At 40.5% G+C, this 21,478-nt stretch overlaps 1 protein-coding gene and 1 pseudogene across 1 annotated transcript in view; one reads left to right on the top strand and one right to left on the bottom strand.

Moving 5' to 3' along the window:
- Positions 1-21,478, top strand: part of LOC144379599 (uncharacterized) — a 215,937-nt gene that overhangs the window by 45,304 nt on the left and 149,155 nt on the right. The window contains exon 4 of the mRNA XM_078059574.1: positions 2,074-2,204. The gene's annotated coding sequence lies outside the window, so the exon portion shown is untranslated. The remainder of the gene's footprint in view (positions 1-2,073; positions 2,205-21,478) is intronic.
- LOC118526728 (homeobox protein OTX2 pseudogene) lies at positions 18,096-18,962 on the bottom strand (annotated as a pseudogene).

Below are 21,478 nucleotides of genomic sequence, written 5' to 3'. Positions count from 1 at the left end.
AAGACGAGGTCCAGTTAAGATGAAAATTGACTATTAGATTTAGTAAAAATTGTCTCTTCTGGCTTTTTTTTTTTTCCCCAAGTGGCCTTGAATGAATTCAGTTAGGCTCTCTCTGGAGATAACAATGCCACCTGCCTCAGGGAGTGGTTGTGACAAACAGTTTAAAAGAATAATTCATTTTAAGTGCCTGTCTCAGTACCTGGCTAGTTCAGGATGGTTGGGTAGATACCAAGACCTTGCCTAGTTCAGGATGGAGGTCATTGGTCGCTTTAACAAGGGCAGTTTCAGCACAGCAGTGGGGACAAAAGCCTGAATGGAATGGGTTCAGGTGAAGATGGGAGGAAAGAATTGGAGACAGCAGATAGTCAGCCCTTTGAGTATTCCTATAAAATTGGATTAGAGAAATGGGGAGTTCACGGGAATGTGGGGTCAAGAGAGAGGTCTTTTTCTCTCTCCCTTTCTTTCAGGTTGGGAGGAAGTACAGACTGTATGCTTATGAGAATCATCCTGTGTAGAGGGGACCATTGATGATGTAGTTGGATTTAGGATTGTGAGATGTTTTGGTCATAAATCATAAACTGACTGAAATAACTAGATTGCCCTTTGTCTCCTTACTTTCTCCTTCTCAGTCTTTCATTCATTCGTTCACCAAATATTTACTAAAGGTTCACAAGGTGGCAAGGACCGTGCCAGGTGCTGGGTGTAAAAAGATGATTAAGAAGTGAATCAGACAAGAGTGATGTCTACACTCTCATGAAGTTTTTACCATCTGGTGGAGATAGGCTTTCTAAAAGCACACAAGTCAGTACAGATTTTGATGAATGCTCTGTAGGAAAAGTATAGAGTACTTTTTGGGAGAGAGGAAACCATGGGGTTACTTGGATTTGGAGCATTAGGAGTCTCTCAGACGACTGAGAAGAGCAGAACGGAGCTCACAGAGGCTCTGGGGCAGGGGAGGACCTGCTGTGTTTGAGAGTTTGAGAGGCAGGGAGGGACCAGGTCTCCCTGAGCTTTGGAGGCCCTGTTAAGGTTTTGGATTGCATTCAAGGAGCAATGGGAAGCCATTGGGAAGTTGGTAAGTTGGGAAGTGACGTGATGGGACTTGCACTGGGGAAGAAAACTGTGTGTGGGAGTGCGTGTCCTGGTGAGTGGATTGGAGGCGGTGAGTGTGGAAGAAGGAGCACCAGTGTAGGCAAAAAAAGATACTATCTGTAAAATCTTTAGACTGAAGTACTTAACAATTTTGGTATGAAAAAGGTAGAATTGAGAATATCCTCTATTTAGCAGACTTCGCTTTGAGCTCGCCAGGTTTCTCAGCAGCTGTGAAAAGGGCATTTCTTGTTGAAAATAACGTCAATACAGAAGAGTTCAGATGACGTCAGTGATTTCAGATTATTTAACATAAAATGAGACTTTGAAAAAGACTTTGGCAACTTTGTGAAAAATTAAAAATAATCAGACCATGTCAGCCTTTTTTCCCAGACAACAGTACAAGTGATAGAGTATTACAGGCGGAATCTCTTAGGAAAACAGATTGACGGACAACAATATGTACCAAGAGTAATTAATCTGCTTACGATATTTTAAGCATTCATGTAATGTAAACAAACCTTTAGTTTTTGTTTTAATGTAGTGGACATACATTATTTTTATTTTTTAGAATATAAATCAATATAATAAAGACCGTTTACTAGCTAATAAATAAATATTTCCAAAGTTCCTCTTTTCACCTTCAAAAGTGTGTTCCTTTGTATGGTTAGGGAATGAGGATCTCTACCGGTTGAAGGATCAGACCGGTAAAAGGTGATCAGGTGATAGTGCAGGATGCATGTATTATTAAACTAAGTTGGGCTTCTCCCCAAAGAGAGTTCCGAAAACAGAGGGCGGTTGTAATACCAAGTATTGCCAGCCCAGCTCAGCTCACCCACACCCCCAGGGCGGTGAATTAACATGTTCTGAGCCCTCACGTAGAAGGGAAAGAAAAGAAGAAACAGAAGTTACTGCCTATCTAGACATTACACTTGAGAGAAATTCTCTCTTGGTTGTAACTCCCATTTTTTTTTTCTCACCCAGGCATTTTATTAATGCTTTTGAAGATTAGAAGATATTTTGCCTTCTGGAGTTTCTCTGACTTGCTTGATGACGATTTAAGCTCAAAGCTGCCAGTTTAGGGGAGATGCTCAATAAGCCCCTGTAACATCTGAGTAAGTAGAGATGCTGCTGTTGTGTTTAACTGCTTAAGAAAAAAGTAAAATTTTGAACTTTAAAGGTTTAAAGTATTACACATTTTAATTGGATCCTTTAAATTTTGTTGTTGAATGATGGCAATTACTGTAATTCCAACAAGTGAATATTTGTAAGTAATGGGATTCCAGAAGAAATTAATCCCCTGATGATAAAAAAGGTTTGTGAAAACATTTTCCACGCATAATACTTGAGCTTGTAAGAAACATAGTGAAGATCTAAATGTGTATATTAAAAATTTAAAAGCATTCTCCCTAGTGCTTTGTTTTACTTTTATGTTATGAAATGCAAAATTATTGGTAAGGCAGCTTTTGAATTTTAAAAATACGACCGTATCTGTACTGAAATTCTCTTTTAACATAGAATGTATTTTGGCTAACTTGATAATAAATACTGGTTTGTTTTGTGGAAGTAGAATTTTAATAGTTCTTTCTATTTGAAAATAATGATTTTTTTTTTCCTGCTAATATAGATAAGAACACAGACTCTCTCTGGATTTAACTCTCTTTTTTAATTGAGGAGACTAAGAAAGAAGGGCATACAAGCTTTCTAATCAAAACATCTGAATGAAATTTTTAAAAAGATTTATTTATTTATTTATTTATTTATTTATTTATTTATTTATCAGAGAGAGAGCAGGAGCAGGGGGTGTGGCAGGCAGAGGCAGAGGGAGAAGCAGGCTCCCTGTTGAGCAAGGAGCCCGATGCGGGACTTGATCCCAGGACCCCAGGATCATGACCTGAGCTGAAGGCAGCCGCTTAACCGACTGAGCCACCCACGCGTCCCCTGAATGAAATTTAAAGAGTTGAGCCAGTAATCTTGATATAAATTGTTTCTCAGAATGAAAGCTATTACTCCTCTTGTAATAACAATTGAAACTATTTTAACAAAAGTAGGAAACCATGAGGCTGTACCAGGTCTTGTTTTGAAATACAAAGTTAAAAACAATTAATAAATACACAGATGTTTCTATGTTGGGGTTATTTAAATTTGGTCTGTATCTGTGCTGTTCCACATGGCGGCCACTGGCCACGAGTAGCTGCTGACATTCGAAATGTGGCTAGCGCCCTGGGGTGTGTTGTGCATAAAGTACACACCACATTCAAAGACTTAGTGTGGGAAAAAAAAAACCCTCTAAAATATTTTATTAATAATTTTTGTATGAATCACATGTTGAAATGACAATATTTTGGATATATTAGGTTAAATAAATCACTTAAAAAATTTCACTTGTTTTCTTTCACATTTTTATGTGACTGCTGGGGAAATTCTAAATTACTTGTGGATTACATTATATTTCCAATGGGCAGAAGTAGTCAACATTCTTAGTTATCCATTACTCAGCATTCTGTAGGCTTGAACCTTCTGGTGTGTGTATGGATCATTTAATATAAATCTGTATTATTTTAAGGATAGGCTTCCTTGATTGATCAGATATTCCCTAGTACCTGCCATGTGCCAGACAGTATTCTAGGCACTGGCCATACCGTAGGGAACAAAATAAAATATCCTGGGGCGCCTGGGTAGCTCATTCATTACAGTGTCCGACCCGATTTCAGCTCAGGTCTCGATCTCGGCATCATGAGTTCAAGCCCCGCACTGGGCTCCATGCTGGGCGTGGTTGTAACTCCCGTTGCCCTTCTTAAAAAAAAAAAATAAAATGTTCAGCTTTCATGGAGTTAATATTCTAGTGGAGACTAAAAACAGACAGACTAAAAACAAATAAATAAGATAAAAAATACAGTCTATTAGAAAGCCATAAGCGATTTGGAAACAATGTAGGGTGTTCAAGGAAAGCCTCACTGAGGAAGGTGAGAGAGAGACCTTGTAGAGGTCTGGGGGAACAGGGAGTAGAAACACGGAGTGTGCTTGGCTTGTTCGAGTGGTAGAAGGAGGTGTGGTGATGGTTTGGAGTGGAGTGAGTGAGGGGGAGAGGAGATGAAAGGTAACACATGGGCACAGCAGGTGAGCATTTGCAAGGACTTTTGGCTTTGAGTGGGTTTTGAGTGGGTTTTGAGAAGAGAAGTGACCGGATCTTTCTGTGGAAGCTGTTTTGACTGGACTCCTCTGGGGTGAGGGTGGGAGCATTTGCACGGGCGGAAGCCAAGAGCCCCGGGGCTACTACAGTGACCCACATGGGAGATGGTGATGCCTGATCCCATAAATGAGGGAAGTGATGAGAAGGGAGGGAATTCTAGTCACCCGTTACTGTGGAACTGGATGTGGAATGAGAGAAAGAGACGTGTCAAGGATGACGCTGTTTGCAGCTTGAACAGCTGAAGAATGGACGAACAGATTGACGGGGAGGGGGCTGCTCAGTCTGGGACACATTAAGTTTGAGATGCCTCCTTAGACATCTAAGTAGAAAGGTCAAGTAGGCAGAATCTGGAGTTCAGTGAGAGGTCAGGGCTGAAGAGGCAAATTTGAAATCATAAGCAATTACCATTATTTTAAAGCCCTAAGAAGAGTTGAGGCCACCAAGGGAGTGAGAACAGTTGGAAAAGAGGAGAGGGAGCGGAGAGTAATTCAGGAGCACCATCCATGCTCAGAGAGGCCCATTGGACCCGCGTTGTTGAATTAGCGTCTGTTTTCTCCTGTGTGGCAGTGATGCTGTAGCTACGTGGGAGATGCTCTTATCCCTGGAAGCTGCACACTGAAGTATTCAGGAGTGAAGTGTCCTGCATCTCTCTCCCCCTTTTGGATGGTCTGGCACAAAGGAAGTAGAGAAGAAACCAGGAGTATGTTAAAATGTCAGCCGTAGGCCTTTAGACGAGGACTATTCAGACATGAATACCCGAATACTTTCAACTTCTCTGCAGGTTCAAAGTTTTTTTTAAAAGCACCCCTGAAGGGGGACAAATGTGAGGATGGTGGGCTGCCATTTTTCATAAGCCTTGCTGAGTGTTTGAGTCTACACACTCCATAGATGTTTGACTTCGATAAGAATAGAAAACAATAAATCAAAGCTAGTAGGGGAAACATGATAACTTTGAGAAATGTTACCTAATAATCAAATCAGTTCTTTGGAAATTAGTACTTTTTAAATAGGGCTGTTGAGTCTGAGGGCTGGAATTTACCTTGGAGAACCTCTCAGCCTGCCTCCTCTACTCTAGAGATTAATAAAATGAAGTTCAGGGAGATGAAATGACTGGCACAAGGTCACAGGCCCGTGTCACAGCAGAGCCAAGTCTAGAAGCTGCATCTTTGTACTTCGGTTTCAGTAATTTAAAAAAAAAGGAAAGAAGGAGGGAGAGGTCTAGGACCTGAGCCAGGGACCACTGCAACAACTGGAGTCTCAACACAAGAGCCTGAGGAACAGACAAGAAGGTAGACATTGGGATATTCTAATCACCAAGAGGAGAAAGCGTTTTGAGAAGCAAGGATAACCAGCCTTGTCAGATGCTGCTAATGGGTTAGGTAATATGTAAGTTAAAAATTGATCATTGGATTTAGCAACGAGGAAGTTATTAGTGAGCTCGACAAGAGGTTTTAGTGAAGTGGTGGAGACAAAAGCCCAAATCAAACAGGTTCAAGGGAGAGTTGGAGTCGATGCCCCAAAGAGGGTGAGCGTAGACCCTCTCCTGAGGAACCGCGGAGACAAGAGGGTTCAGGCAGTGTTTGGTTTTCATTTTCTCAATGAGAAAAATTACCACATTTCTCCCAATGTGTATATTAAGAGAGATTTCAAGATACTCTTCTGAAATGACCCACCAGGTTTGTGACACTTAAGACCACCTCCTTGTGTATGTGTGTGTGGGTAGGTTTAGTGTTTCCCTCCCAGGAGGGTTTCCGAGAATGGTGTTCCGTAGAGTGTGCGTGTGTATATGTTGTGCATGTGTGGGGAGGTTGGCATTACGTTGAAGGTTGCTTTTGTGTAGTTGTTACAAAATTTGGCTTCATTTTTTCTTGCTCAGGGAGTGCATTCACATTGCTATAATTACAATTTTTAAGGAAATAAATGTTAAGCCTATTCTCAACCAAAAGTGTTGAGAAAGCTATCGTTTGGGGTAATCTCTCCTCCTTACCTTTAAGGAAGTTACCAAAATGTTGGAAGAAATGAAAGCAAAGACATGTACAAGGTCACAAGACGATACGTTGCCAGAGTAACTGGATCTTAGATCTGATTTATGTAGAACACTTAATCCTTGTGTATTTCAGTTCTGACAGGTATAAGATGGGGATGATATTTGCTCTACCTACTACGTGAGGTTTTCATGAGGATCACGTGAGATAGGAGATGAAAAAGCTTTGTCAACTACAAAGCATTCTATAAATACGATGTCCCAGCGCTAAAGGCAAGTTAGGCTTGAGGGTTTTGTGACGGTATTTGGAATAATGGGAAAAAAATTGGATTACAAAATCTGGATTGAGAATATTTATATAATAATACTAATGGAATCTGCAAGAATTTCCTTTTTGCCTAAGTCAAGCTTTGTTAATAACATCACAGAACCCGTTGTCTTTGGGCCATTGTAGAGTTTTTGTGGTTAAGGGCCACAGCTGAGATGCAAGTAGTCATTCAGTTAATTCCCTAGGAACATCAAAATTACTGAACATCTGACTCTTTTGGTACTTTTAATATAATGTTAGTTTGCTGGCACTGTGTGGAAGAGCTCCTAATGGAAAAATATTCGGGCTATGATGATAAATTTTATGTCAGACTTGGAGAGAGCAGTTCTGTATTTGGTACTTGAAGTGAAATTATAGTCCTACTTTATTTTTTTAAGAGATTATGTTATGGGAGGTTGAGAAGTTAAAAATGGATGGCCAAGGTCACTCCCATTAATGATGATGTGAAGAGGATGGGTCAGTAAAAAACTATAAAATTGGACAGGATTGACAAAAGCAGTCATTTCTGGGTACTGGAAATAGACTGGGGAGGCAGACAATAAATATGCTGGAACCTTGGGTAATGAGAGTGGGAGTTTGTGGCCTTCTTGCCTGGGCCCCTCTCCCACCTCTTATCTCACTCTGTGAGAACTGCAGTTTTACCAGCTTGTACTTTTTACCAGAAGTGATAGATGCAATTTGGTGGGGGTTGGCGGTAAAAACCCACAGTTTTGCTGGCTGAAAGTGGCATACTCGATTCATAATGGATGGGGAAAACCTACAGCTTTGCTGCCTCAACGTTGCAGTCCTGGTTCGGGGCCACCATCCAGGATTTAGCAGGGAGATCCCAGAAATGAGAGAGAGCCATAGAAGGGCTGACATCAGCTCTCCACACAGTTGTGGCCGGCCGCTAACTTTGCATGCCTAGGGGATCGATACTCAAGAGAACCCAGCAAAAAGCGAAAGTCTAGGGAGTTCCTTGAGAGCTGGGGACGACTCTGACTGCTTTTACCACCACATGCAACTTCCTCAGTGGAGGGTGGACGCCTTACAGGTACAAAGTATTCGAGCACAGCCTCTGCCCACATCACTATGGCTGACCAGTACCCTATGCAGACACAGAGGTAACCCATAGGGAACCAGACCAGAGGACAAAAATACGAATTTTAAAAACTAAGTGGGGGCGCATGGCTGGCACAGTCGATGGAGTATGTGACTGTTGATCTCAGGGTTGTGAGTTTGAGCCCCAGGTTGGGTGTAGAGATTACTTAAAAAAAATTAAAAGTAAGTAAAGATAACGGGCTCCATTCTTGGAAGAGACAGATTCTGCAGTTTAAATGCAAGCAAATTACTAAAAGAACCATCACCCCTTGGAAAACTGATGTCTATCAGCCGATGAATGGATGACTGAAATGTGGGGTATATTGGGGTGCCTAGGTGGCTCAGTCGTTAAGCGTCTGCCTTCAGCTCAGGTCGTGATCCCAGGGTCCTGGGATCGAGCCCCATATCGGGCTCCCTGCTCCGCGGGAAGCCTGCTTCTCCCTCTCCCACTCCCCCTGCTTGTGTTCCCTCTCTTGCTGTGTCTCTCTCTCTGTCAAATAAATAAATAAAATCTTTAAAAAAATAAAAATAAAATACGGGGTATCCATACAGTGGAATATATTTGGCAGTAAAAAGGAAGGGTGTACTGACACATGCCATAATGTGGATGAATTTTAACATTATGCCAAGTGAAAGAAGAGAGTTCCACTTATATGAAATGTCAAGAATAGACAGATCCATTCGTAATAGCATCAAAAAGACCAAAATACATAGGAATAAATTTAATGAGAGAAGTTTACTAAGAGAAGGATAGTAAGAATACCCAAATAAGGGGCGCCTGGGTGGATCTGTTGGTTAAGCAACTGCCTTCAGCTCGGGTCATGATCCCGGAGTCCTGGGATCGAGTCCCACATTGGGCTCCCGGCTCGTCAGATAGCCTGCTTCTCCCTCTGACCCTCTCCCGTCTCATGCTATATCTCTCTCTCTTTCTCTCAAATAAATAAATAAATAAATAAAATCTTAAAAAAAAATACCCAAGGGGCGCCTGGGTGGCTCAGTCGTTAAGTGTCTGCCTTCGGCTCAGGTCATGATCCCAGGGTCCTGGGATCGAGCCCCGCATTGGGCTCCCTGCTCCGCAGGAAGCCTGCTTCTCCCTCTCCCACTCCCCCTACTTGTGTTCCCTCTCTCACTGTCTCCCTCTCTGTCAAATAAATAAATAAAATCTTTAAAAAAAAATACCCAAATAAGTAGGAATATCATTATTAGTTGTCTTTCACAGAATTTAGTGACCAGGGATAGCTGTATTTCCCTAGCATATGAACATTGGTCTTATGTTTAATACCCATGTTTATTGGTTGGAAGACAATATAGTCAATGTGGCAGTTTCCCCCAAATTAATCTATAGATTCAACAGAGTTGTCAAAATTTCAGAAAGGATTTTTTTGAAAAGTATTTATAGAAAAAACAGAGTCTGAAATTCATATGGAAATGCAGAGAATCTAGGATAATCAAAATAACTTTAAAAAAGAAGTTGGGGGTCTTATACTTTAAAAAAGAAGTTGGTTTTAAAACTTAATGTAAAGCTACAGTAATAAAGACAGCATAGTGTTTGCATAGGGATGGACATAGAGGTCAGTAGAATGGAATATCCGAAACAGATCCATATCCTGTGTGGTCCACTACTTTCCTTTTTCTCCCCCCCACCTTTTTTTTAAGGTTTAATTATTTATTTGAGAGAGACAGAGAGTGCCTGAGCGAGTCGGGGAGGGGCAAAGGGAGAGAATCTTCAAGCAGACTCCCTGCTGAGCATGGAGCCTGATGCGGGGCTCAATCTCATGACGTTGCGATCTGACCTGAGCTGAAATCAAGAGTCCGGAAGCTTAGCTGACTGAGCCACCCAGGCACCCTCCCAACTACTTTTCAACAGAGGTGCTGATGTGATTCAGTAGGGATGGCATAGTCTTTTCAGCAAATAGTTCTGCCGCAGTTGGATATCCATGTAAACGAAAATTGCCCTGATCTTTACCTTACAGCATACACAAAAATGAACTTAAGGTGCATCATAGGAAATGTAAAGAAGAAAACATAGCAGAAAGTTTTCATGTCTTGGGTTAGATAAAGACTTAGTAAATAAGACATAAAAAGCGTGAAGTATAGAAAGAAAAAAGGATAAACTGGACTTCATAAAAATTAAAGTTTTGCTTTTCAGAAGACACCACTGTTAAAATGAAAAGTCAAACCACAAACCGAGAGAAAATATTTACAAAACAGATGTCTGATAACGGATTTGTATCTCGAAAATACATAAAGAACTTTCTTAAAACGCAATCATAAGCTTAATTAATAACTTAATCATAATTTAATCATAATTTGATCATAATTTAATCATAATTTTAAAATGTACAAAAGATTTGGATATATATTTCACCAGAGAAGGTACATGAATGGTACATGCACACATGAAAAAATTTTCAACATCATTAATCATTAGGGAAGTGCAAATTAGACCCATAATAAGATATTGCTATACACCCACTCTAATGGCTAAAATTAAAAAGACTGACAGTCCATGTGTTGGCAAGGATGTAAAAAAACCCCAGGAAGCTCACACATTGCTGGTAGGAATATAAAATGGTATAGCCATTGTTGGAAAACAGTTTGTTAAAAAGTTCAGCAGGTCCATCCCCAGCTAGGCCTTCAGAAGTAACAGCATATATCTAGACAAAAACTTAAATACAGTGTTCATAACAGCTTTATCTGTGATTGTCAAAAACTGGAAATTGTGTGTAAATGTCCATCGGCAGATGAATGGATAAGCAAATTGGCACAACCATATGATGGAATGCTCCTCAGTAATGAAAAGGAATGGACTATTGATCTATACAAACAGCATGTATGAATCTCAAAGTAATTATTCTGCATGAAAAAAGCTGGCCCCCCCCCCCCCTCCTCCCTGCAAGTACCAATACTGTCTGATTCCATTTAGGTGAAATTCTACAAAATGCAAACTAATTGATCATGACAGAGCAGATCATTGGTTGCAGATCATTGGATGGCTTAGGGGAGTAGGGAGAAAAGGATTCTAAAGGGAGGGGCACAATGAAACATCGGGGGTGATTACAGATTCATTATCTTGATTATGCACAATAGTTTCATGGGTGTATACATACTTCAAAATTCATCAAATTATACATTTCAAATATGTGCAGTTTATTGTATGTGAATTCTACACCAATAAGGTCATAAAAATTGTGCCCATTCGAAAACCAAACAAATGTCCATAGCAGCATTATTTGTAATAGACGAAAACTGGAAACAATCCGGTTCATCAGCTGGTGAACAGATAAGCAAAATGTGTTGTGTTCATACAGTGGAGTTTTATTTAGCCATGAAAAAGAATGAAGCACTAATTCATGCTACTGATACATGGTACAACATGGGTAAACCTCACAAACGTTATGCCAAGTGAAAGAAACCACAAACAAAGGACTGTATATTGTATGATACCATTTATATGAAAATTTTAGGAAAGGCAGAGCATTAGGTCAGATTAGCGGTTGCCTAGGGCCAGAGGTGGGAGCAGAGACTGGCCGTAAAGAAGTACAAGGGAACTGTTGGGGGTGATGGAACCATTCTTGGTGATAGCTGTGTGCTGTAGAAATTCACCAGAGCATATCTAATTGGACACTTAAAATGGGTGACTTCCATGGCATGTAGATTATACCTCAATAAAGCCATTAAAAAGTGAGTAGCCGGGGCGCCTGGGTGGCTCAGTTGGTTAAGCGACTGCCTTCAGCTCAGGTCATGATCCTGGAGTCCCTGATCGAGTCCCGCATCAGGCTCCCTGCTCAGCAAGGAGCCTGCTTGTCCCTCTAACCCTCCCCCTTCTCATGTACTCTCTCTCATTCTCACTCTCAAATAAATAAATAAATCTTTAAAAAAAAAAAAAACGTGAGTAGCCACTCAAAATTTTAAATTCTCTTTAAGATGACCATTCAAGAAATTGGACTAGGTGACTGATTTCATTGTAATATATTGCTTTAGAATACTTGATGAGACCTATTAAATTCATGTTCTATGTCAAGTGCTCTTTGGATTCTAATTGTAAAACAAATCATTATTAGTTGTCTTTCACAGAATTTAGTGACCAGTAACAGCTGTATTTCCCTAGCATGTGGACATTGGTTTTATGTTTAATAACTGTTAATCACCCACCTCCCCCACTGGAAGAAATGGTAGTTTATTAGATTAATATTCTTTTCGTGTAAAGTAGTTCAAATGTGTGGAGGTTGGTTATCAGGAAGGGAATTGATGACAGCCTAACACCTTTGCATGTTTTAGATACGGAAAGGCACACCCTTCTGGTGTCGGTTGTCCACCCACCTGTCCCCAGCCCCATGTATGTGGAGATAATCAGGTACTCTGGGCAAAAGATCTCTTGGGTGTGGGGATGGGGATATAGATTGCAACCAAGAGAAGTTCTTCCAGAGCACTTTTCTGGCTGGGCCTGGCCATGTTCTGTACCAGACTAGGGATCAGGATCTCCGGGGCTAGGGCCTTCATGCCTTCATCTCCTGCATGTCTTCATATATAAAACAGAAAATTGAATTTTACTTCTTTAGGTCAAGGTGCGTCTCTTTCTGGTAGAAAGTTGCCGAATTTTTATGAAAAATCAACAACCCTGGAATGTTTTGCCCATGATTCTGCCTCATGCTATGCAAATTGAAAAATTTATTTTGGAAACAACCAGTGCTTTGACTGAAAGTCATTAATTCATTTTCCCAAATAAAGTACCAGCTATTTAACCAAATTCTACTTTTCATCCTTTTCCCTCCCCCCAAGTAAACCTTTTATTCAACAAAGATTTATGGGACACTCGTATTAGTCAGGCACTCTGAATATAAGATATACCTGCAGAGATAACAGAAGTAAGGGGGTGGGGGGAGGGGTGGGGGGGCTGATACTTAACCTGCCTCAGTAGGGACAAGGGGCATTTACAGAGAGGGGCTGGGAAGGCTCTGGAGAAGCAAATGTGGAGAGCTGAGTTTTGAAGGGTAAATATAAATAGGACTTGCCTGTTATCCAGGTTGGGTGGGGGGGAAGTTCGCTGGAGACTTGAACGGTGTGGCCTTGGCTTTAAAGGAGAGAGAAGAGTGAAGAGATTTAGTGACTGGGGGTGACCTGACTTTTGACTTTGTGACTAGCGGAATTTGAAGGATACGGGAGAAAAAAGGAGTCAGGGATCGGTTCAGCTTTTGCCATCAAGCGGTGATATCATTCCTTCAGGTGGGAATGCAAGACCCCTAGGGGTTGTATTTATTTTGCTTGTTGATTTGGGAAAACAAGAATTCACTTTGGAGGTTTTGTCAGAGGAATGCAGCTATTCGCACATACTTGATTGAACTTTAAAGTTGATGCTCTGACCCATTGTCCAGCTTTGGCAGGACACACGTGGAGGATTAGGGAGGAAAGTGAAAACTGACGTGGTCTTGGCCAGCTGTGTGTGTGTGCAGTATCATGGGCTATAGTCTATCTCACGTTTAGATGAATCATTCTCGAAAACAGGGTAATTACAGAGTGCACAAATCCTTGCCCGTGAAAACCTATCACATTTAAAAATTTAGTTGTTCCTCTCATCTCTGTATTTTTGTCATTTATAAGGTATACTCTTTGTACTTTTTTCATATAAAGAAGATGAAAACGGGTAAATTTTAGAAAAGACTGCTCAATCCTTTATGTGTATCGGCTCATTTTAACTTTTAAAACAACCTTGTAAAGGAGGTACTTGTAATCATATTAATTCATGTTAAAAATTCATAGTAAAGGGATTTAGAAATCAGGTTTAAATTTTTTTTGACACATCATTAACACAAAATATAAATTCTTATTCATACCCATTGACTTTAGCATGTAAACAAGGATGACAGTTTATTATTTTAGAAATTCTGTTTATTGCTGTCTTGTCCTTTTGAAAGAAGTAGATTCATGATACACAAAATAATACCTTATTTTATACTGTTTGAGAAGATTGAAGAATAATTTGGAAAATAACTCCTTTCTTATGAAAAATTTTGCCCATTATTTACTTTTCTGGGTTTTTTTTAAATGATCACGAATACACATTAAACCGAAGATACTATGTAAACAGTTGCTTTGAAACCACATCAGAACAGAAGTTAAAATTACGTTCTACCTATTACTTTAGACTTATCTTTAAGTAATATGTGGTCAGATCCTGCTTTAAATGTATTATTGGTTGAAATACCTTAAAGGGAGTAAGTTGCTGGACCTCAGACTGTTCCCTTGTCTGTAAGATGAGGGCAATGAAATTCCTTCTCCAATGATAAAAAAATAATTTCTTGGACATAAGTGCCTGTGTACACAGGCAGTTCCCTTTTGTACCACAAGAGGGAGTTCCTGTGTTGTCTCTAGCCTGAACCGAGCTCTGAATGCCTTTCTAAAATGTGGTTGAAAGTTTGGAATGAGTGGATTGCTGGGAAAATGTGAAACGCAAAGATTGTTTTGACAGTGTCACGGGAAGGAGGTACTCAAAACACAGCGATGAAAAGGAAGGGATTGAATTTTAAGATATGAAAGCTTTTGCTGACATACATCATTACAGATTTCCATTCCCAGCCAACAACCCTTCTTCTTTGCCTGTATCTGAGAATTTTGATTTACTTATTTTGTTTTCCTCCTTTGCAACTGTGTCTATAAATCTTTTGTATCAATCAAATAAAGACCCGAAGTTTAGTTTCTCAGTAGCGTTCCTGAACAATTAATATATTGGATTGTTTGTGCTCGATACCTTGGATATGTACAAAATCTGTTGGCTTTCAACTAGTAAATTGGAAAAATTTGAAGTTTTTCATCCTGCTGTTCTCCTTCCATACACTTTTTTTTCTTTGTGTTTATGCTTCTGAATTTTTTATGTGATGTTTTGCTGTCATACATAGCTCAGAAGGTTGGGTGTGGACAAGGAAAAACATTGTTCTGTGGATGAACCCTAGGGACATGGAAGTAATTATATTATACAGTGAAATTTAAAAATTTGAAACCCAGATCAAAGCCAAACAGAAAGAGTGAAGTTGGCAATTGTGGAATTATTCCACTAAATTTAGGGCAGTACTCAGTTTTATCTCAACTGTGTGAATATTTCATGTGAATGTTGTTTTTTTATTTAAATTATCCCTTTATAATAAAGGCAGTCCCTTTATTAAAAATCAGGAGCACATCATTTTTTATGTAACGGTAATTATACTGTTAATGCTTTTTGTATTGGAAAATGTTCTGAATTTAGAAAAACAAAAATCCTAGGCATCTCCTTACACTGAACCCTACTTTTAGAATTCTCTGAGGGTTGTTTCTAGTAATAAATTTGTCCCAAGTTTGGGGTCAGACGACTGTCCTGGTTCAAGTTACGGCACCATTGTGTTTGAAACTTGACAGAAGCAGAGTTAATCCCTATGATTTCATTTTCACTTGCTTGAAATCTGGTAATTTCTTGAGCAGGAGAAACAAGGGGAGTTATTGTAGAAGGTAGGCACCATTTTATCTGTAGAGCCGCCAATTTAATAGGATGGTTGCTGGGACACTTTAAGGAGTTACAAACTTGTAAATACTTTTGAGATTGCAACATCCCCAAAAGAAAGAATATAAAAGAAAAAAAGGACCCTGTAGCTCTATTTTCTTTGCTTCCACTGCAAAATGTGGTGTTGTTTCAAAACGTGGGCGCGCCCATGGTAATCTCTTGTTCTTACGAATGTCATCCATCTTGTTTTCGGAAAAAGAAGGTAGAGAATAATTGATATACGGGAGCAAAGCTGTTCCTTTTCTTTTAAAGTTACTTTTAAAAAATATAGAATACTTCAGGTGTATAAAGAAAAGCATAAGGAATACTAAAGAATTAAAGTGTTGTGTGGTTATTAAAACATTATGTGCATTCTTCCACAAGCCTGACCTTCTCTCTGCCAGGTGTCATATCCTGAATTTGGTGTTTCTCCTTCTCACGCATGTTTTTCACTTTACTAAATACAGATGTATTCCAAAACATAAGTGGATTTGCAGTCCATGTTTTTTACCCTCTTAACCAATTTCGGGATATACAGTACATTATTGTTCACGGTAAGCACAATGTGGTACAGTGTGTCTCTGGAAATTTTCATCTAGCACCCCTGAAACTTTATACCCACTGAACAGCAGCTCCTCATTTCCCCTAAGAACCATCATTCTCCTTTGCGCTTTTATGAGTTTGACTATTTGGGATACTTCATATCAATGGAAGTCGTGCAATATTCGTCCCTCTGTGACGGGCTTCTTTCACTCAGCATAATGTCCTCAGGGTCTTCCCAGTCATATGGCAGGATTTCCTCCTTTTTACAAGGCTAGTTAATATTCCATTGTATGTATGTATCACATTTTCTTTATTCATTCATCTCTTGATGGACATTTAGATTGTTTCCACCTCTCTGATACTGTGAATCATGCTGCAGTAAACACGGAAGTGCGTGTATCTCTTTGAAATCCTGATATCCTGTGTTTTAGATAAATATCCAGAGGTGGAATTGCTGGATCGTATGGTAGTTCTGTTTTTAATATTTTAAGGAACCTCCCTACTATTTGCCATAGTAGCTGAACCATTTTAAATTCCCAACAGTGCACAGGGGTTCCTATTTTTTCACATCCTCACCAACGCTTGTTATTTTTTTTCTTTTTTAAAAAGATTTCATTTTATTTTTTATTCTTTTAAAGTAATCTCTCCACCCAGCAGGGAACTTGAACTCACAACCCCGAGATAAGAGTCACATGCTCCACTGATTGAGCCACCCGGCTGCCCCTGTGGGTTTGTCTTCCTTCCTTCCTTCCTTCTTTCCTTCCTTCCTTCCTTCTTTCCTTCCTTCCTCTCTCTCTCTCTTTCTTTCTCTTTTTTTGATAATAGCCATTTTAACAGGTGTGAGGTGATACTCCATTGTGGTTTAAGTTGCATTTCCCTGATGATTAGTGATGCTGAACATCTTTTTATAATACCTGTTGGCCATTTGTTTGTCTTCTTTGGAGAAATGCCTGTCCATGTCCTTTGCCTATTTTTAATAGCGTTTATCTATCTATCTATACTTGCTGTTGAGTTGTAGAGGTCCTTATATACTACGGATATTAACTTCTTACCCCATATGTGGTTTGTACATATTTTCTCCCATTCTCTAGGTTTCCTTTTTACTCTGTGGATTGTGTCCCTTGCTGTGCAAAATCTTTTTAGTTTGATGTTGTCCCACTTGTCTATTTTTGCTTTTGTTGCAATACCAATGTCATGAGGCTTTTCCCTATTTGGGAGTGGGCGCTAGAACCATTTAAATATAATTATGCCTATCTGCCATATCCAGGAAGAAAAGGTTTATGCATATATAACTTTTCCAGTTAACATCTGTAAGCATACATGACCGTGATCTCAATTTATAAATTCATCAGGGTCAGAGCAATTGACCAATGGCTCTTTACTGCTAGGCTTACCAGCAATAAATGACAGATGCATTAGTGTCCTCTTGTTTCTCTTCTTTCACTCTCCTTGTCCAGAGACATTTTATTGCAGTTTCAGTACAGCTCACCTCCAGCCAAAGGTAATCTTTTTAGATAAGTACTCAGTTGCTCTGAATTTTGCTTATAATTATAACCTATTCAATCACAGAAGAATCCCTGCAGATGTGGAGTTCAAGGTTGCATACAGTAACAAGAGATCACAGTTTTCAAGTCTAGCACAGATTAAAAACCACAGATGTAGCATTTCTATCAGACACGCACTGATTATCTCTTAAACTGCATACGGACTCCATTAGAACATAATTTTTAATTTTTTTTCCAAAGATTTTATTTATTTATTTGACAGGGACACAGCGAGAGAGGGAACATAAGCAGGGGGAGTGGGAGAGGCAGAAGCAGGCTTCCTGCTGAGCAGGGAGCCTGATGCGGGGCTCGATCCCAGGACCCTGGGATCATGACCTGAGCCAAAGGCAGACGCTTAACGACTGAGCCACCCAGGCGCCCCAGAACATATTTTTTTAAATAGTGCATCTAGGACAATCAGTCACCCAGTTCACACAACTTTGAGAAGTTTTTCAATGCCAGCTACCAGTTGGTCATGAAACATGAGTGAGCTTGAGGCCCTGCTACTCCTTTCCCTCACAGTTTAGTTTGAGGGTGTTGGGTAGCACATGGCTGGAATGCTTTTGATCATTTTGCAAATCAGGAAAGCCAATGATCTAAAACTGTGCCAGGATCTTGAGTAGACTGGTTTGTCCATTTCAGGCTGCTGGTTGGTAGGCCCCTCTAAGGCCTTTCATTCTTCCTTTTGTGACTCCTGGAACATTGATCAGAAGATGAGTCTGAGTATCAACCCATCTAACTCTTTGAACCAATGTCTGGCTAAAACTGGAATGTCCAGCCCAGTATTTTTAAAAATCACCCACAAAAAGAGGTTCTATAGGTCTTCACAAAACCTGGAATTTCCATGAGGATGCCTGATCTTTAGAATCCAAGCAGTCAGCATTGAAGTTAAGTTTCCGGGAAGCAGTTTGGTCCTTATAATCCAAACAATCAGTGGTTGAGTTAAAACACAAGCTTGAAACTCTACATCCCTGGGCAAAAAGAGAAGCTAGGGACTGGTTGAGATGGTTGGTGACTGCATTGGTACCTGTGGGGCTGAGTGTCCCTGGTCCAGGACGTTGGTGACGCACAGGGGTCAAATAAGATCCATGGTCCATGCCCCCAAAGTAAGACACTGAGCAGCATATCCTTGACTGTATGTGAAGCCTGAGTATGGGTCACACGGTAGGGCCTCTGTATGCAGGAAGAGGAGGTGGACAAGGGATCTGACAGTGGGGAGACAGAATTTGGGATCCAGATAGACATAGGAGCCCTGCTGCTGGAAATGGCTGGGACTGAGGTGCTAGGGGAGGGAGTTAATTGGCCACTGGTTCCACTGTGTGAACTCACTTCCTGAGCTGGAGAGGTCTTCTTTTTGGCAGGTCTGACTTTGTTTTGACCTCTGTTCTGTTGTTGTTGCTGCTTGATGGTGGCATTTAGCTCTTTGATTCTTAAACCATGTGCCCTGGACCCCTGGGGCAAGTTGGTTTTTCAGCACCATCTCTTCCGCATGATGTCTGGGGACCAGGTCTTAGCAAACAGCGCTTCAGGCACGTCTAGCTGCACCTTGGGTGAACATCGTCCTCTCCTGACACTATTTGGGGGGAGGTGGGTGGTGCCCCTGAGGAGCAGGTAGCCCAATGAGGAGCAGCCCCAAGTGGTCAGACTCAGCCCATTGACTTGTGAGGCAGTTGTTTAAGATGAGCCATCATAATAAGGTTGCTGTGAGGCATACTGTTGGCCCAGATCAGGGGTACCCAGCTGGAAGATCACATTTCTCCTGGGGTGGACAGGCTCCGGGGCCTCGGTGGGTGGATCTGGAGTGCAGGAACTAAGGGCAGAACCAACAGACAGAGGTGCTGTTTCTCGGCCTCCTCTTCTTGGTTTTCTTCTAGGAGTCGTCCAGCTTTAGGCCTTAGGTTTGTCTCTAATCCATTTTAAGTGGACTTTTGTGTGTGGTGTAAGATAAAGGTCCAGTTTTGTTCTTTTGCATGAGGAGATCCAGTTTTCCCAAGGTATTTGCTGAAGACATCGTCTTTCCCCTTTTGTGTCCTTTCCCTCTTGGCACCCCTTCTGAAGATCAGTTGACCGTAAATGTGTGGGTGTACTTCCGGGCTCTCTCTTCTGTTCCCTTGGTCTACGTGTGTGTCTTAATGCCAGCACCAGTTTGAAAAGAATTGGCTTTACTACTTCTTTAAATATTTGGTAGAGTTCACCAGTGAAGCTGTTGGTCTTGTGCTTTTCTTTGTTGGGAAGCTTTGGATTACTGATTCAACCTCCTTACGAGATACAGAGCTGTTCACATTTTCTATTTCTTCTTAATTCAGGCTTGGTGTAGGTTGTGTATTTCTAGGATTTTTCCCATTTCTTCTAGGTTGTCCAATTTGTTGTATAGTTCACAGTAGTCTTTTATGATCCTTTTTATTTCTGTGGCATCAGTAGTGTCTCTTATTTCTGCTTTTATTTATTTGAGCGTTCTTTTTTTTCTTAGTCTAGCTAAAGGCTCGTCATTTTTGTTGTTCTTTTCAAAAAACCAACCCTTAGTTGTACTTTTTCCTCTTTGTCTACTCTGTTTTGTTTATTTATGCTCTAATCTTGTTTCCTTCTTCCTGCTAACTTTGGGCTTAGTTTGCTCTTTTTCTGGTTCCTTGAGGTATAAAGTTAGCTTATTTATTTGGGATCTTACCTCTTAATGTGGGTGTTCATCACTATGAACTTCCCTCTGAGGAAGGATTTCTTCTGTTGCATCCCATAAGTTTTAATATGTTGTGTTTTTATTTTTGTTTTTCTTCAAGATATTTTCTAATTTCCCTTTTCATTTCATCTATGATCCATTGGTTGTCCAAGAGCATGTTATTTTAATTTTCACATGCTTGTGAATTTTCTAGTCTTCCTTCTGCTTTTGATTTCTGGTTTCATTCCACTGTGGTCAGAAAATATACTTGGTATGATTTCCGTCTTCCTAAATTTATGTGGTACATGTTTTCAAACAAGATATAAATTGTATCTGTTGAAAGCAAGTAGAGTTCCAAGGAAAGCAGACTCTGTAGAAGGAGATTAACATGCAGGAAGTTTACTAAGGAAATTTTAGGATTAACACCCGTGAAAGAGACCGAAGCAGGAATGGGCGGAGAGAGAGAGACTGGGTGGCAGTGCAGTCATAAGGAAGGCCTCAGCAGATCCTGAGGGGAGCATGGGAGGAGGCATCGCCCTTCAGAATCGTCGCAGGTTGGGGCGAGGGGCCACCCGTGGAGCAGTAATTGGAATGCAGGCTGCCCCTCGAGAGGGCACCTCACTTGGGTGCGGTGACCCTTCTCAGCTGAGAGCGGTCACCCCACAGCACTCGCAGTAGCGGGGGGAGGGAACTTGGCAGCGCTAAAGGAGGCCTGTCGGCACCAAGATCTCAGCGTTGACTACAGTGCATGTTGTATGCACTGGACTGGCCTTTTTGGCCCAGTGTGAGGTTTTTGAGATTTATTCATATTAATGTCTGTAGCTGTAGTTGCTTATTTTAAATGTCTTGTAGTATTGAGTTTTATAAATATCTCACCATTTTTTTTAGAGATTTATTTATTTGAGAAAGAGAGAGAGAGTGCATGGGCATGAGTTGGGGGAGGGAGAGGGAGAGAGAGAATTTCAGGCAGACTCCCCACTGAGCCCGACGCGGGGCTCGTTCTCATGACCCTGAGATCATGAAACCAAGAGTCAGATGCTTCAACCGACTGAGCCACCCAGGTGCCCCTAAATACGTCACAATTTTTAAACACATTTCCCTATTGACAGATGTTGAAGTGTTGTAATTTTTCACTATTGAAGAAATGTGGCTATGAACATTATCTCCTTAGTGCATGCACTTAGTGGGTTATATAGCCAGAAAATTCCTGGGTCTTAAGATACGGACAACTTCAGATTTAGTAACTACAGTATAATGAAATTGCTCTCTCCAGTGATTGTACCTTGCTTTATACCCTCAAAACACTTGTCATTGTCAGACTGATTCTGCCAGTTTCATGGGTATGAAATGGTATCTTGGCGTGGTTTTAATTAGAATTTTGTTGAATTCTGGTGAGATTGAGAATTTATGTGTTTTTTAGCCCCTTGAGTTTCTACTGTGAAGTGTGTATTCCAATTATGTGCCCATTTTCCTATTGGTTTTTTTTTAAAGTTAATTTGTAGGCAAGCTTTATATATTTTCCTTACTCATTCTTTGTTGTTTATATGTGTACAA

The sequence above is a fragment of the Halichoerus grypus genome, chromosome 12, assembly GCF_964656455.1.
Source record: "Halichoerus grypus chromosome 12, mHalGry1.hap1.1, whole genome shotgun sequence".
NCBI classification, from domain to species: domain Eukaryota; kingdom Metazoa; phylum Chordata; class Mammalia; order Carnivora; family Phocidae; genus Halichoerus; species Halichoerus grypus.
Note: the sequence above shows the minus strand (reverse complement) of the source record. Positions and strands in the feature narration are given on the sequence as shown.